At 36.8% G+C, this 18,737-nt stretch overlaps 1 protein-coding gene across 1 annotated transcript in view; it reads right to left on the bottom strand.

The window, feature by feature from the left end:
• Positions 1-18,737, bottom strand: part of caln2 (calneuron 2) — a 46,937-nt gene that overhangs the window by 2,274 nt on the left and 25,926 nt on the right. The gene's annotated exons all lie outside the window — the stretch shown is intronic.

Raw genomic sequence — 18,737 nt, 5'->3', positions numbered from 1 at the left:
GTCAAATGAAAGTCCAGTATCAACAGAAAATAATGTAATGGAACTCAGACTGATTTCTAGCCTGAAGTATCACAGAATTACTTCTTGTGCAACATAAAGCACATGCAGCCTTACATTGATGAGTTTAACTTATATGAGTATAAAAAAGCTATAGTTGTGTTTAACCCTTTAACAAGCCAAATTTTTAGTACACACTTCTATAACCTAAGAATAGCTCCATTAGTTTGTATCGAAGTCTCTGTAGTTACAGAATAATAAGACTGTGTATTTCACTCTGTAGTGTAGTTGTGTCTGAGCAGTTTGAGCATAGAACTTCAAGATGGCCATCTTAAGTGAAATGTTTCAACTAAAGTGAATCAGCATAAATCAATAACACATTTTCAAGTAGGATTCCAAGATAGGCAGATATCATTACATTTTGATGGTCACAGATTTCTTGTCCTGGCTCTGCCCTTTCCAGTCTCCTTCTATGTCTTCTCTTCCCATTGTTTGGCACCCCTCCTTTTCTCTTTTAGAGTCTTGTTTTTGGTCCTTGGTATATGTAGCCCTAATGTTTTGGCAGGCCTTTATTTAGGTCTTACGTGTGTTCTTGCTATACTGCATAATTTTCCTTGTTTTTGCTTCAAATTTTCTTGGTTTGTTTAACTTAGTATTATGTATTTTAATAAACCTGAAACTTGTGCTGACACTCTTCCTCAACGCCATTCATTTGTTACTGGAAGACTATGGAAAACCAATAATTTTGTCTTTTGTATGATATGATGAATCCTGCTTAATATGAACTAACAGGGTGAAAAACAAAATTTTGATTCCAGTTTTAGCCTTTAAAAGCTTAGAATATTGAATTTTTTTTTCTGTAATGCTGATTTTTCTGTAAAGCTGCTTTGTGACAACACATATTGTAAACAGTGCTGTAAAAATAAACTTTGCTTGCTTGATTGCTTGTATGGGTTTTAGAACAGAAAGAGTTGTCTTGTGTTTGTGAGAAAAACAGGACCTAAATTCTGACTGTAATCTTTAATCTGTAACCTCCTTTACTCTTTGTACTTCACTCCTTAAAATGGTTTTTGATTGTGTACAAAATCAAAAATCTTAACTATTGAAAACCATTTTCTTCCAACAGGTTCTTTTCCAGATGCTTATAAAACTGCCTTGGTGAAGCTTCTACTCAAAAAGAGTAGCATGAATACATTTTATTTAATTAATGTCTTTAGAAAAAGTTGTTTTCCAAAAAAAAATCTATGTGTATCTAATATCAAATCTGTCATTTGAAAAGTTTAATTCAAGTTCATTCAAATTTTTATAATATTGAAGTTATTTTATCTTTTTTTTAATTTTCTCTTTCTACTTTTTTTTGCACCGAGAACGGGGGGTTTGTACTTCAATTTCGTTGTGCAAGTGTATGAGTACAGTGTGCAAATGACAATAAAGTTAATTCATTCATAATTATAGTACTAAGACAGCATTGCTGTGTATTGTCAATGACCTCAGGCTTCCTTCTGCTTTGGTCTTATTGGATATTTGAACAGATTTTGATATCATTGACCACAAGACTGTAATCCACTCTCTTGAATACTGGGTAGGCCTCTCAGGCACAGCTTTCGAATAGTCAATTTTCAATTTTTCGAATTTAAATCATATTTAATGAGTCAACAGTTCTTGCTTTCACTGAAAAATCGTTATTGGAAAAAAAATTAATATTTCTTTTAGAGTCCCACAAGGTTCACTTTTATGGCCTTTGCTTTTCTCTTGTACATGTTACTCTAGGTCAAGCTATTAGGAAACATGATATAGATTTTCACATCTATGCTAGTGACATGCAGTTATACATTTCCATTCCTTCTAATTATCAAGACTCTGTTGGCAGATTTACCAGCTATGTCAGATATTGCCCAGTGTATGTCACTAAATTTTCTACAATTAAATCAAGATGACCTAAATGACTTTAACACAACCACTCACAACAAAGAATGTCTGTCTGTGTATATTCCAACATGTGATCTTAGATTTGTAGATACTGGCCTTCTGTAATTACCTTCCGTAACATACAGAAAACATGGAGAGGCATTTTTCTCTTTCACTTATGATGCTTCTAAACTGTGGAACTCAATCCCCCTTTTATTAGACAGTCAATCTCAGTGTATACTTATGAGAAACATTTGAAAATGTATCTCTTTAACTTAGCACTTAATTAAAATTCTATGTCTCCTCTTATTTATCTTTTAATTTAATCTGTGTGATTTGTAATTTAATCTAAATGCCTTAATAAAATGTTTAATTAATACTCATAGTTTCTTCTATTACTCCTAAGCTTTATTATCAGTCTGTAAAGCACTTTGAGCTGCCACCAGTATGAAAAGTGCTCTACAAATAAATAAATATATTATTATTATTATTATCAAACTATTACTTATTACTTATTATTATTTACAACAAGCCTTTCCTTTTTGATTTTCTCATAATGGTGCAGGAAACTAAACAGAAATGGCTGCCAACAGAGAGAATCCCTGCTTTTCTTTTCACGTCTGCTCAGCTGATTTATGAGATCAGTCTAATTGGCATCAAGAAAAGGACACTCTACAGTCAGCCGTTTTATCACATTATACATTTGGGAACATATTCTCCAGTACAACTGTCCTTTTCTCAACTGCTGAGCTGTCCTCTTACATTCTCTCCTGTCACAGAGCAGCTGCCCCTGAAGAATAAAGTATTTATATATTTATACAGTATATATGGAGATATACTGTCCTGCAGCTGCAGATGGAGAGATGCATATATGTAACATTTAGCTTGGAAAAAAACAATTTCTGTTGGAAAAAAGTAGCAGGCAGAGAGTAGAAGGAAGAGAAACAATAGAGGGACAAATTAAAGAGGATCTTACAATGATTTAATAATGTATTACTGCAGAGAAATCTCTTCAGCAATGTTGTTATCTAGGGATCGCACAAAATTCTTGAGCCAGCTTTGCAGCAATTGCAGGATGGTGTTAGTCCCTGCCCAGTCAATGAATTATTGAATTGCAAGAGACATTGCCTTCATCATCCTCTAGTCTTTACTTCAAATAAAGGGTACTAGAAACAGCTGCCAACTATACTGCGCTGAAGCACATAAGATATGCAAGAGACCAATAGATTTTAATCCATTAAGCACAACTCACTTTGAGTTTGCAGAGATGCCAAAAGGTTCCCAGAGCAGCTATTTGAATTGTGTGGAGATTACGAGATATTACATGGTGGAAGTAATAGCGTAATAACCAGCAAAATATATCCTTCCTGGGAAATCTAAGCTTGTTATAACTATAACCGATTTTATTCATCGCCATGCATTTCATTTACATCTGCAGCAAACTGCTGTTAAATACAGCCAGCAAATGAGCTCTGACTGAGCACACACTTGTCCAAACACATTATACATCTGTAGATCTACAGAAAGTGTTTAGTTAGTATAACAGCAAAGTTGATGATTCATATGTCTCACTCTAGTACAGCAAAGTACTTACTATAGAAGACACCATCGAAGACAGAAGCAGGGACTTAGAAACAGTGTAATATATGTTGTACAATCAAGAAAATCTGGCAATTTTTTTTCATAAGATGCATGTCTATGCATCATCATTATCCTGTCAAAATATGGTTTAGCTCTACAGTAAATGGACATTGTTCTTGGGGGGGGGGGGGGGGGGGGGGGGCTTCTTCCTCTATCTTCCCATATACCAGGCATTGCACTACTTTTAAACTACAATATACGTTCCCTCATGCAGACTCCCTTTTCTGTAAGCTATCATTCTTTGTGACTTAGCCCCAAGGCTAGCACTCTGGTAGTGGGAGGTATTCAGGTTTTGTCTCTCACCCCTGCCCCCTAGAGTCCAGCTGCAGAATCACTGCCAGTCTCTTATCAGTGTGGGCTGACAGTGGCTGTCAGAAAGCAGGGCTATACGTCTCTGTGGAATAGTATCAGTGAGGCAGGCTCTCCTGAGCAAGGAGAACAGGGTAGGAAGCGTCTTTCTTTGTTCAGACAGAAATCAGACATCTGCCCCCCTCTTACTTTCACCCTGGGGATCTTGTTCCACCCCAGTCAGCTCTATTTGTTATGAAATATAGGAAAGCCAGACGTATTTATGCGTCTTTTGTGAGGGAATCAATTACAATGTGTTCTGTTCCCTTCATTGGCCTGTCTCCTCTCGGTCTTCCCTCCATGTTTGTCCTAGTTTGCCTTTTGTTTCATCTACTCCAGTGACCTTCAGAGGGAAAGCAAAGGCACAGGAGATAAAATCAGCAGATCTGAACAGCAGACTAACAGGGCAGTGAATAGGAGAATACATCAAAGTAAGTGATGCATTTAATCTACTTAGTTCTAATGTGCAAAATTATTATCCCACATGAAAAATGTTATTACATCAACACAATTTTATCTTTCAGTTTACTTATTCTTGCAGTAATTATGCGAATATACTATAAAGTATTGTGCAAAGGTCTTAGATAGTCCTGAAAATTGTAAAAGTATTTAGTTTGGCATTATGTATGTTCACCTGTAGGAAGACTGTATACTATTAAAATAAATTATAATAAACATAAATAAACATAAATACAGTAAAACATAACTTTGTTTTCAGAAACATTATTAATATCTTGGCTAGAAAAATGCAATTAGAAGAACACATTTGGTGTATGACTTTGGACTTTGTGCATGGATTTGTTGAAGTACAGTAACAGTAGATGTGATTTAAGCCTATTTAAGCCTGTTTCACAGTAGCTATATAATGCATTTTGGATTTTCATCTTTATAGGCAAGCAAACATTTAAAAAGTTCAACATTCATAAAACTGTTTTTATTGTGTGTAAATGTTATTTTTGTGGCAGTTTAAGATCATATCAATATAGTTTTGTTGTTTGTTTTATCTCAGCATAGCCATCTTTGTGGAGAAGTGTGAATGGTTTTCACAGCAAGGGGTTCTTACCCTTCCCATTTCGTCTCCCATTGCTCACTAGCAGCTCAACACAGTCATTACATTTTATTAAGCCTTACAGTGCCCTACACAAATAAAAATTAGGGTTCTTCAGGTTTTCTTTAATAAAGAAAATGGTTCTATATAGAACTATGAACACTCAAAGAACCCTTTGCATGATTTTCTTTGCATCATGAAAGCGTTCTTCAAATTGATGGAAAATGTGCCGAATATTGTTTTATAAATAAACTTTATAATATAAAACTTTTTTGAAAAGCTGTTCTTTTATTGTTATGATGTCAAGCTTGTAATAATAGAAGAACCCTTTTTGCTGCTATATAGAACTCTTTTTAAAAAGGTTCTATATGGAACCATATTTAACACATTCTCCATCAATGTAAATCAACAGTACACCATGCAAAGAACATTTTAATCATGCAAAGGGTTTTTTTAAGTGTTCATGTTTCTATTTAGAACCATTTTCTTTACTAAAGATCCATTGAAGAGCCATCATTTTAAGTGTGTAGTTAACATGATGACAGTTATAACAGAAAAATGATCTATGTGATTACATTAACTGAGCATATCAGAGCTGATTTCACTAAAGGATCTGCAAAATGAGACTATTTAAATGAAAAAATGATTAGCTAAACTGGGTACTGGATAGTATTCATGTGAATATTATGCATACATTTGAATCAAGTTATGGTGGTGTGGGATTAGTCTGGTAGTATCTTCAGGTTGAATTTGACTGACAGATTCAATGCTAATGCTGGTCTGATCTTATGGGATTCAGACGGTTCATGCAGGATTTCATTATGATGTAGATATATAGGAAACCCAAAGCATAATATTAATATTGTGGGTTTCTTTCATTTACTGGGATGCTCCTGTGAAATTCTTTGCCCTGTGGAATGTTATGTAGTGTAGATTAGTTTGAAGCAAATTACTGGGTTTTGGGAGAGCCAGTCAGCAATAAAATGACAGATGAGATGTCAGATGGGAGAAAATGAGAAAAAAGAAAATACTCTGCAGTGAATTACAGTAACAACAGTGTCTGATCTGCACTCTTCATGAAATGTTACCTTCATTTTCCAAATAGCCTTTTGTACAAATAGCACTAGTCTTGACATAGAAGGGATTTTATCTTAGAGGTAAGATGCACTTCTGCATTCCTCATAGCATGCCTAACAAATTGTTCCTGGGATAACACTGAAAAAAATCTTAAGGTAAAGTGGTCTTAAGGTAAATTACCTATCTTACTGTTTAAAATTTTTGATTAAATGTTTCCAAGCCTATTCCAAGCCAATTGGCCCATACTCACAAAATATAAATTACAAATGTGTAGGAAATACAACCCCAATTCCAATGAAGTTGGTACGTTGTGTAAAACATAAACAAAAACAGAATACGATGATTTGCAAATCCTTTTCAACCTATATTCAATTGAATACACTACAAAGACAAGATATTTAATGTTCAAATGGATAAACTTTATTGTTTTTTGCAAAAATTCACTAATTTTGAATTTGATGCCTGCAACACGTTCCAAAGAAGTTGGGACAGGGGCAACAAAAGACTGGGAAAGTTGAAGAATGCTCAAAAAACACCTGTTTGGAACATTCCACAGGTTTGTCACAAATCACAGGTCATGATTTGGTATAAAGGGAGCATCCCTGAAAGGCTCAGTCATTCACAAACAAGGATAGGGTGAGGTTCACCACTTTGTGAACAACTGCGTGAGCAAATAGTCCAACAGTTTAAGAACAACGTTTCTCAACGTGCAATTGCAAGAAATTTAGGGATTTCATCATCTACAGTCTATAATATAATCAAAAGATTCAGAGAATCTGGAGAAATCTCTGCAAGTAAGCGGCAAGGCAGAAAACCAACATTGAATGCCCGTGACCTTCGATCCTTCAGGCAGCACTGCATTAAAAACCGACATCATTCTATAATGGATATTCCCACATGGGCTCAGGAACACTTCAGAGAACCATTGTCAGTGAACACGGTTCATTGCTTCATCTACAAGTGCAAGTTAAAACTCAGCCATGCAAAGTGAAAGTCATATATCAACAACACCCAGAAATGTCGCCGGCTTCTCTGGGCCCGAGCTCATCTGAGATGGACTGACGCAAAGTGGAAAAGTGTCCTGTGGTCTGACGAGTCCACATTTCAAATTGTTTTTGGAAATCATGGACGTCGTGTCCTCCAGGCCAAAGAGGAAAAGGACTGTCCGGATTGTTATCAGCACAAAGCCAGCATCTCTGATGGTGTGGGGGTGTGTTAGTGCCCATGGCATGGGTAACTTGCACATCTGTGAAGGCACCATTAATGCTGAAAGGTACATACAGGTTTTGGAGCAACATATGCTGCCATCCAAGCAACGTCTTTTTTAGGGACATCCTTGATTATTTCAGCAAGACAATGCCAAGCCACATTCTGCACGTGTTACAACAGCGTGGCTTCATAGTAAAAGAGTGCGGGTACTAGACTGGCCTGCCTGCAGTCCAGACCTGTCTCCCATTGAAAATATGTGGCGCATTATGAAGCGCAAAATATGACCACGGAGACCCCGGACTGTTGAGCAACTGAAGTTATACATCAAGCAAGAATGGGAAAGAATTCCACCTACAAAGCTTAAACAATTAGTGTCCTCAGTTCCCAAATGCTTATTGAGTGTTGTTAAAAGGAAAGGTGATGTAACACAGTGGTAACCATGGCCCTGTCCCAACTTCTTTGGAACGTGTTGCAGGCATCAAATTCAAAATGAGTGAATATTTGCAAAAAACAAAGTTTATCTATTTGAACATTAAATATCTTGTCTTTGTAGTGTATTCAATTGAATATAGGTTGAAAAGGATTTGCAAATCATTGTATTCTGTTTTTATTTATGTTTTACACAACGTCCCAATTTCATTGGAATTGGGGTTGTAACAATAGTGATTAAGATGACAAGTACTTCCACATTTAGTATGGTAGTGTACATTTTACCACTGTAATCAAGGTGTTTTTCAGTCATGAATACCAGATCAGTAGAACAGATTGCTTAAGGCTGCAATCAAAGCAGCATGTGACATGGAGGGATCAGAAACATGATCCTTTGGCTGATATCCAGGTTGTCTGACCTCTGTGTGGGACTACTTTTTGTAAGTAAGTGAAGTGCTAAACATAGGAATAGGCTTAACTCTTCTGTACCAAAGTAACTGTGAAATATGTGTGGATTACAAATTCTGATGCATCAGACAAGGCACTTCAGTCCCCATCTGCTTCATTGCTGCTGCTGGAGGAAGGCTAACATTAGCTAATGTTTGCTTGATGGAGTGCATAAAGTCTGCTGGACCCCACAGAAGAGTAGAAGCAGCAAAAAAAGTAGTCCCATTAAAAGAATAGCTCAGCTAAACATGTTTATGTGGCGTATGGTAAATGGAAGCTAATAGCATCAACAGCTAGCATGGTATCACTGGTGTAATAGGCTAGTTATTGGCTAGTTATCTGTATCTGTGCAGATTCACTCACTATTACTTTCATTAATCCTTTACAGACTGAAATGAGTAGTTTGTTATTGTTTATTATTATTGTTACAGCTAAGTTTATGATATAAATGTACACAAATGCCTGGACACCCCTCGTCAAATTACCCCAGACAGCAATCATATACCGTTCTGCTGGCTTGATAAGGTCAGCACCCAGCTAACTGTAGGCCACTGCTGGTCCACCCTCAGGCCCAGATTAGTGTCCTGCATACAAGGTCTAACTAGCTTCCTAGGATCTCCTCAAACAGATTTTAACTGCCCAAAGCCTTTCATTTTGGAAAATAAATTAAGACAGATATTACAAACAACTGAGAGAAACAAAGTTAATAACTACAACCAGTTTAAAATGATTTTGCTGAAAATGTTATTGCTGACAGCTGGGACTGTTCCTGATTAAAATTTTCTTAAGTAATTGGACTGTGAGTGGAAGATACAAGATGAAATGTGGAATTTTGTCTCATACTCTGCTTAACCACCGCAACAATATACATTGTTTGGTTAACTTGACTTTAGTCTGAATAGGTTTTAGAGAAGAAGGGACAGACAATATCCTTATCATTTACTTCCAAAAGTTACAATGCAAAGTTGGACTAAGATTGTAATATAAAAATATTTTATGTTATTTTAGGCGATTGTTGAATTTTATAATTTACAAAATCTATTACAAAATGTAATATTATTTTTTAAATATGTATCAAATATAATAACAATGATGAATTTACAATGAGCCAAAAACATTTCATTTTTCCCCTTTCTTCTTTTTGTTTCTATTTTCTGAGAAAATCTTAACCTGATCTCAGTCTTGTTTTGGTTTGCCACTCCAGGTCTTGGTCTTGTTCTTGACTTGGACTACACTATTACAAAGTCATGGTCTTGACTCAACCCCAAAGTGTTCAGGTCTTGGTCTTGACTCTGACTCACCTCTAGTTGTCTTGACTACAACACTACAAAACATTGTCTACATGAAGGGATCATCAGAAGGTGCCTGAACTGTGATCTCAAAGGTCTACCTCTGAAGTGTGCAACACAACACTTTGTTAAACCAGAGACATTGTGGAATCAAGTGCTGTGAACCAGTGAAACAAAAAAGCAACTTTTTGACTACAATGAAACATCTTGCCAGGTGTTAAGCAGGGGAATAGGCTTGGCTCTTCTGTGGCAAAGTGACTGTGAACTATCCATGGATTACCAATTCTATACATCAGGCAAGGCATTTCACTCCTCATCTGTTATGCACTATAGTTGTGTGGCAGCCAGTGGCACAGGAAATGTATCAACATATCATGTTCATATCCCACAGCCAGTATATATTACAACAAGACAATGATCCAAAATATACATCAAAATCATCCTTGGCCTACTCTGAGAAACAAAATATTAAGGTTTTGATATGACCTTCACCATCCCTAGACTTGAATATTATTGAAAATCTGTGGTTAGGTCTCAAACATGCTGTTGATGCAAGATGACCTAGGAATATTTCTGAACTAGAAGCATTCTGTGAGAAAAAAAATATCAACAATAGTCTGTTAAAGACTGTTAGAAGGGTACAGGAAACATTAAAAGGGTGTGGAGGTCTCACGAAATTCTGACTGAAAGGTTGCCCAAACTTACGCATGTAATATATTTTTCCTAATAAGTTAAATTCAGCAAATATATTAAAATTATGCATGAAAGTTTGCAGAAATGTGTTATATTTAAATTTCTTCCATGTTGAGGTGATGTGAACTTTTCCTTTACAAAACAAATTATGTAATTTGACAAGCGGTTCCCAAACTTTCACATACAACTGCAAGTCTTAATATATGATATGAGCTAATAAGCTATCACAAATGTAGACTTTTTCTCAGACCTTGAGCTAAAAGACTCAATGATAAAACAAATGACCAAAACAAAATCTCATCCTCAAATCAATAATACTTTAACACACTGACACACTTTTTTTTCCAGTAGCCTACCTCTCATGTCCAATTTAATGACAGTTGGTGAGATAAACAGGGTCCAGCCTGAAGGATATGATTTGTAAATGACATTGAAATCAAGGCTGTCCTCTGCACATTTAACCTGATAGACATATGAGAGCCTCTTATTAAATAAAAATATAGAATTATTACGTATTACATGTTGTTCCTAAAAGGCTGTATTGATTCCAGTCGTGCTGCACACCATCAATCCCGCAGAACTACTCAGCAGCCCAGCTGATTTACGCTTCAATTACTTGCATGCTTGCATGCATGTTATCGGTAGGTGGGAGATTAATGTGAGAATGGAAACACCTTGGCAAATTGATTTGAGAGCCACCAGAGAGTGAACAAGATAAAAGACAATACAAAGCCATGGCATAGATATGGGAGGAACACATTTTCAAGAAACACCACAATAAACAGAACACAAACTGGCCAGTTTTGGGTAGGACATAGAGCAGGATGGCACATTCAAATCATTTGTTATGATTCTTTACTTGATATGTTTACAAATAATTTGTTCTTTTATAGCATTAAGCTTATATTTTGGTATATAATGTTATTCTGTATTCATTAAAGAAATACTCCAGTGTTTTTCAGCTTAATCCTCTTCTGCTGCATCTGCAGTGTACCTTGGACAATCATTTCGACATTTCCCTGTACTTAGAAAGGAACAGAAAAATCCATTGACGGGAAACTCACTTATAACTGAAGCCCTTAGGCAGTTGCTGAATTCTGTCAGTAAACATTTATGCAAAACACTTTCATTAATTCTTCAGCCAAAGATACACATAAACTAGGCTTTTAATCTGTATTTTATTATTTCAGAGACAAGGGAAGAATTTGTGATAATACTTCAGCATAGGGGTATATTATAATGTGCTTATAAGCCCATATTAAGCCTTATAAAGGCAGTTGTTGGTAATTAACTTTATTCTAATTACTACATTATTAGGCAGCAGCTAAGGTGAATTAAATATTTTCCAAAGCACTTTTGTTTGTATATAGTACATAACAGCCTTTGGCACAACATCTTAGGTGTCCATTATTATGCTCTTACTAAGACGCCAATAACTGATAATGAATGAACTATTTTTTCAAGCAGTGACTAGGACGAATGAATGTTTTCCAAAGCACTTGTAATGCTCTTACTAAGACTAAAATAGCAGCTTACTAAGGCCAATAGCAGCTAATTAACTGGCTGCCCATCATTTGAATGAATCATTTGTTGAATACATAAATACATACATATAAGTGCTATGGAAAATGCCTTGATGCTCCCAGGTAATTGCTTAATAAAGTATTAATTTTGCAGCAAGTTAATCACCAACTACTGGCTGCATAAGCTTTAATAAGGACTTTACAAGGGCATTATAATATCACCCAGTATGGAAGTGCTATTGTTGGAGTTTTCAAAAGCTTCTGCCTGGTCACACACAGATATCAGAAACTGAACATAACTGACATTTTGCTACATGCTGTCATGTTGCTACAATTTTCCAAAGTTGGATAAAACTTTAAAAGAACAGATTTGGTAAGTTTATTGTATATTGTATCTGTCTTTTTACCTGTACTGCTTCCAATTTCCATAATATAGTCCCACATTTCAAATGAATATTCATTGAATTCAGCTACTGCCCAATGCTGCCTTGTTTCTAACTTTGTGAAAAAGTGTCTATGGGAACTGATGATATGATGCAGATGTGGCAGATTGTGATTAGGTTGAAAAATGCTGGAATATTCTTTCATCAGCATCTACGGCCTGTTTGTGATCCTGTAAACCTGTTTGTAATCCTAAATATCAGCACACAATGAGACAGGCTTCTCCGCATGTAACATGTCAGGGCAGATCTGACTGGAAAGAGAGATGGAGCGTGAAGAGAAGTGTCAAAGGCAGATGTCTTTGGCTGACCTGCAGAGCAAGGGATGAGTGTGAGAAGTGTCATGTTGAAGGTGTCCAGACACATTTATCAGCATGAGATAGGGGCTCATGGTCCCTCCCATCCAGCCCTGCCTGTCCTGCTCATAACTCACAGCCACACTCAAGCGTGACCATGGACAGATACATAAAAACAAATTGGGAGGTGTAGAAAAAGCATTAAAGAAATACTCCTGCATTTCTCAAACTGATCTCTATCTGCTGCATCTGTATGATGCCATCAATTACCACAGACAAGCATTTTGATGCATTTCTCTTTACTTGAGTGATCTAATGTGCAGAAAAAAGAGACCACCTTTTAAGTTATTTCCAGTCAAAATGGTCATTATGTATGTTGTTTATTCAGTAGATGCTTTCCAAGAGATTAAAGATTGCATAAGGAAGGTAAACATCAAAGCATAAATAATATACTTAAAAAAACAGAGTTTTCAAAACTGGAGTTCAATAATTCTTAAAAGATACAGAAAAAGTGGGACTCCTAACAAGCGTGCAACAACTTGCTAGATCACCAAACAATCACTGTCAGATAAACAGTGCTTAAATCTTTCATCTTAGACAGGACAAAAATCAAGCTCCACTCTTACTTCAGATCTGAAAAAATCCACATGTGATTCTGTCCATCCCTACGCTGTGAGCAGACAACAATGCAACAGAAAATGCAAACAACTTCTTAGACTAAACTGTGGACATGTGGAAAAATATCCCTGCAGATTTTTTTGAAAAGCTGAAATTATGTTTCCTTAATAGAAAGTGCTGTAATAAAGGAAATTGAAACATTTGGCATTTAGTTGTCTTGGCTTTTGTGTAATTTTCTGTACAATATATACACTGTTGCTCATTCTCCTAATCCTGAAAACCTGTACTCAACAGCCGTTTTAACCGGAAATGAAAGAACTTGGGAGGGGGGTCTCTGACTTTTGCACAGTACTATATATATCATTAATGCTAATTAACTAAAATCTCTAACAATGCTGTTAGGATGAGACAGACATGAGAGAATGTCATACCAAAGCTTTCGACATCTTGCTAGATCACCAAACAGTTTACTTTCTGCAAGGTTTTGTGGTCTCTGTGCATGATTAGAAAACTCATTTTACATGTCTACCCTCGTAACTTCTACCACAAGTACTACTCCCTCATCTCTGAAGGAATGAATTATAAGATTTACACCTTCATTTATAAATTTCTTTGGCTGAAGCAAGAATGGTGGTTTACAAAATGTGTAATATACATGTTTATTGAAGAAGCCATAACTGTACACTGGCTTCTATTATAAGTGTGTTTCAACTGTATTTGTAAGTACAGAGAATTTGAACTATTGAACTTATTTTCAATAGTAATCGACCACATGCTACAGGTGCTGCAGATAAAGATTATGATTACATTACTGGTGTATTCCATTAAATACTCAGTGTGTAACAAATTAGCACAAATCTTTGTTCTTGGGTGGACAGTTGCATCAACAGATGGCAGGCAACAGATGCAGTAACACCCCACTGTAACAGTGCTGCTCTTTGAAAAGACTTTGTGCAAGACATTTTTCATTCAGCGTCGTCCATAGATACAAATAGAGCTGAATCCAGATAAGCTAATATCACATCAGACGTAGCAGCAGAGGATGATTAAGTGCTGCTCTACAGCCATGATTCTATTCCTAATCTCCTCAGCCGATCAATACCGCATTATTCCTTGAAGATATCAGAGGGCACTGACTATAATGGCTTATCAAAGATGGTGACCCAACAGTTCGTTTCCATGTGGTATTGCACTGACATGTCCTGGCAATAACTTAATCTTTGACCTTGAAATAAATACACACACACGCACATTTTCTAGGAATCCATTTCCAAGGCAGTAACAGCCTGTAATTCAGTCCCCAGCGCTTCAACTGTCACTTGGGGGAGTGTGAATTGGACAGATGGCGTTTCGCAGTGAATGGTGTGTCTGGGAGCAAGGCAATTATAGCAGAGAGTCTGGGGTTTATCAGCCCACCATAACACTGCATATTCTCATTCTCATTCAGTGATACGCTCGTCATGACCATTATTACTTCCACTTACTTCCAGTCAGATCAGCTCACGGCACCATGACCTGACTGCCAGCTCCTGCTAACTGCTAACCGCTAACTATCTGACACCTGACACGCACCCACACAGCCACACTAATATGACTGCAAACGGCAACCAGAAATGCTAACACATTAGCACATACAAGTAGGCACAGATGTACTGCAATGTTCATGTCGCTATTATCATGCTTACTGAATGCATGTATGCGTGTTTTACTCTCACAAGCTTCAGTGAATCTTTGAATTCTTTGAATGTCTTGAAATCTTTAAATGTGTAATGAAGCAATGTTCACTGTGCACAGCCTAAATATCAGTGTTAAACAGTAGGTAGTGTTGTGATGGTGCGACACGACAGAATAAGTCTCAAACAAGCTAATTTGAAGTGAAAGAGTTTGATGTTTCAGTCTGGTCTGCTTTTTGAATGAGGCTTAATACAAGGCAGGACATCAGAACAGAGCTCATTTACATATCGTTTCTGGCAGCACAAAGCCCTCTCCATCTCCATTTTGGTCAGGTTTTTTTTTTTTTTTGCATAATCGGAAAACGTCAGCTGCCCTTTACATTGTATCAAAATGTAACCAAGAATGGACTAATAACAATGATCCAAAATGACTCACACTAAATTCTTGTTAAACTTATGGACATGTTGCATCAACAGCAAAGTTTGTAACGTGTAACGGGGAGCGAGGTAGCGGACGCATGTGCTGAGATAAGCGAGATTTATTAAGGGCAAATCCAAAATCAGGGTCGAGACAGTCCAGGGTCATATAGCCAACACGGATAGATCGTGGGGCAGACATAACATAAACCAGAATAAACACCGATACATCAAACAACACAGAGATTCAAACAAAGACCGGCAAACACAGGGTTTAAATACACGGGGAAAACGAGGGACAGGTGCAAACACTCAGGGGCGGAGTTACAAAACCAAAACAAACGCACATGGACAGGACTGGGAGGGGTCAATCGTGAAATAAAGTTACTTTTTTTGGAGATATGAAATTTTGTTCTGATGTCGACAAAGTCGCAGCAACAAAAATGGCCTCACATAATGTAAAAAAGTAAAAATAAATTATGACTATTGTTGGCACATGCAGGCTTAATCCCATTTAATCTCTTGCTCTTACAATTTAGCCCTCACCCCTCTGTTTTGCAGGTTCATGCCTGGGAGGGTGTCCTGATTTTTGTTGAGATAGAGGGGTAAGGCAAAGAGTTAAACTGGCAAGATCACTGCACAAGCGGCCAAAGAAACTCACAAAAGTAACTACTTTCTCTGTTAATTTTAGTTTAATGTGGTTTCAGTGTATCATGGTCCTTTTCTTCATAACAAGCATAAAAAATAACTAGTAGTACGCTAATGTCTCAGTAGCCAGCTGGCTAAATTTGCCATTCCATCTTAAATGATGCAGCAGTTACATTTCTGGCAAGGCTGTTTACAGAACACTGCTGGTAGTTGTTAATGAAGTAGTGCTCTTTTTCATTTGAGGGCTATCCCATTTCACAGAGGAAGATTTCAAGCCATAGTCCTGTAACTCTTGGTGACACTTGAAAACAGGGGGTATGGGTGAAAATAAGTAATGGGATTGTTTTTTGTATTTCTATTGATCCATTCATCATGAAATGTTCACATAATATAAAGGGCAGCTGGTATTTCCAAGTAGTGTAAAAGTGGTTAGTTTGTTAATTAAAAACAGTGTTAAAGCGAGGAAGCTTCTTTTATTTCCCAAGATATGGGCCTTTTAACAGCCAGTAACTAAACTTCAATGTAAAAATCACAGCTGCAGAACAGTATATTACACTTTTAACTTTTAAGCTGTACTTCCTCACTCAGTTCAAAAAAGCTTAGCTGAATGGAGACACTATTAGAGACATAACGAGACTCTCTCTGTGTTCCTCATTACACCTCTGCTGTAGGGTCTTATGCTAATGAAGAGCCTGAAAGAAGCATTCAGACTGGCTCGCTCTAACTCTCTTTTCATTTGATGTTGTACAACATGTACAAGAAGAATGCAATTAGCAAGGTAATTACGGACTGGTGGGCATGACTGGGGGAATCAAGCCCTGCATACAGAAGCTAATATTGCAGATAACAAACACTTGCATCTGCAAGTGCAGTCTATTAAAACAGTAAAGACATTTCATTCATATTCATGTGGATTCAGAAGGAAAACTGGAGTGGCTGCTGTATTTGTATTTTGAAAAGAAAACAGTGAGATCGTTAGGAGCTCATTAGTGATTCTGTCTGTGAACGTTTCTCAGAACAAAATGGTGTCAGAGGAGATGCAAAGGTAATTCAAATACCAAACTAGCTGAACCATTGAAAAAAAAAACAAAACAGCACAGTGACTCGTTTTCTGCCAGCAGGTTACAGCGTACATGGCACTGTATTTTTGTGTACTACACTGTGAGCTTCATTAGCTCTAAGAACAGCCTTGGGCTTTGTCAAATTTACAAATTTAAAACAGTCTTTGAGACACACACTTTGAAAGTTTGGAATCATTGTTTTCATTAATTTAATACTGTTTTTCAGAGAGGAAATCTCAGGGCCTTCTGGGGCCTGATGATTTCTGTGAAATAATAAAATACTGTAGTTTTATTTTAGTTAATTGAAATGAAAAATCTAATTATCATGCTTGTTGTAATTAAAGTTTGCAAGTCCTGTGGTGCTACTCTTATTGTATCACATTTTGATAGAAAATAAAGTGTTAAATTCTTGAAACTCTTAGAGAAAATGATCCAAATAGGATTTGTTTTCCTCTGTGGTATCGGGGTTGATATAGCCAAGCAAGCTCCTCCCTTGGTTAGGACTTAAGGAGCTGAATTGAAGGCCTAAAAAGTGCCAGTGGACCAATTACATTATGATTTCTAATAGGCGGTACCAATTTGTAAAAACTTCACTCCAGGCCTCTGGATGTCCTAGATGCATCACTGACTGTGAATATGAGTGGTAACCTGACCAATTTGGTTTCTGTCAGTTGTTAGAAATGAAGAATGTTAATATACTACTAGAATCCCACAGGGGACGCAGAAATCAGCATTATTGTAGGTGTTTTTCCCCTTGTTATTTAAGTTTTGACATTTATGGCCCAAACAAAAGGCCTAGCTCTAATTGTCATAATAGTATGATAAAATAATAAAGGTTTATACAGCATCACTTGAACTGAAAATCTTGTAGCAAATAACTTGACAAGAAATGAGGTAACTACAGCATATTATTTCTCATTGTTGTTCCCCCTCCCGAGAAACTATGTAAAACTCCTATCTGTATTTTTATTTTAAGTATTTCAATATATACTGCATAAATTGTTATTAAATGAAAAGACACAAACAGTCCATACAGTAAATGTTCCTGTATGTGCTGAGTGTAATGCCTACAGTAGTGAATGTCAAACAGCTCTGAATATTCCTCTTATCAGTGCACTGCCATAGCTTCTGTTGTGTTGATGCTGTGGGCTATATGCATGCCTAGGTGGGTGGGGCAACAATGCAGAGAGAGGAGGCAGATCCACAGCAAAATTGACTTGTAATCTTTGCTGTAGTAACAGAGGACAAAAAGTCTTTCTTCTCTCTTATTTGAGAATGCTTCCTTGATAAATGTTATACCATTCTTTCATTTGCTCTCTTGTAACTGTGATTAGATTTCACAAGAGAAAACACAAAAACATAACTACCTCATAACTTCAATCAAACACATAGAATAAAATGGTGAACTTGACATGCACATACTACAATTAACTAGTAACATATTTATTAATAACATGCTATAACTACATAATTACAGTCAATTATTTTGTTTGTTACACCGTATGTCCTAAAGTTTGTAGACACTTTCTTGTTCATGTTTCCTCTGAAGTCAAGGGTATTTGGGAATTTTCTCCAGTAACAGCTTCAACTCTACTACTTCTACTGCTTCTTAGGAAGGCTTTAGAAAACTGCTAAGATTGCTTTCAGCCAGACAAGCATTACAGAGACTGATGGTGGATTAGTTCTGGATCACAAATGCCACTCCAACTCATCCCAGAGGAATTGGATGGAACTCCATCACTCTAGAGAAGACAGTTGCACTGCTCTGCAGCACAATGCTGGGGGGCTTTATAGCCCTCTAGCCAGTGTCTGGCATAGGACACAATTAATTTAGGCTTGTGTGTGGCTGCTTTAGAGTGTCTTATTCCATTGCCAATACTTTACTATGGAAATTATACAAGTGGAAGAAAGTGCCTGTGTCAGAAATGGGTGGACCTTGAAGTATAGGTACCTGGATACTTTTGGATATATGGCA

The sequence above is a fragment of the Pygocentrus nattereri genome, chromosome 16 (assembly GCF_015220715.1).
Source record: "Pygocentrus nattereri isolate fPygNat1 chromosome 16, fPygNat1.pri, whole genome shotgun sequence".
In the NCBI taxonomy this organism is placed as follows: domain Eukaryota; kingdom Metazoa; phylum Chordata; class Actinopteri; order Characiformes; family Serrasalmidae; genus Pygocentrus; species Pygocentrus nattereri.
Note: the sequence above shows the minus strand (reverse complement) of the source record. Positions and strands in the feature narration are given on the sequence as shown.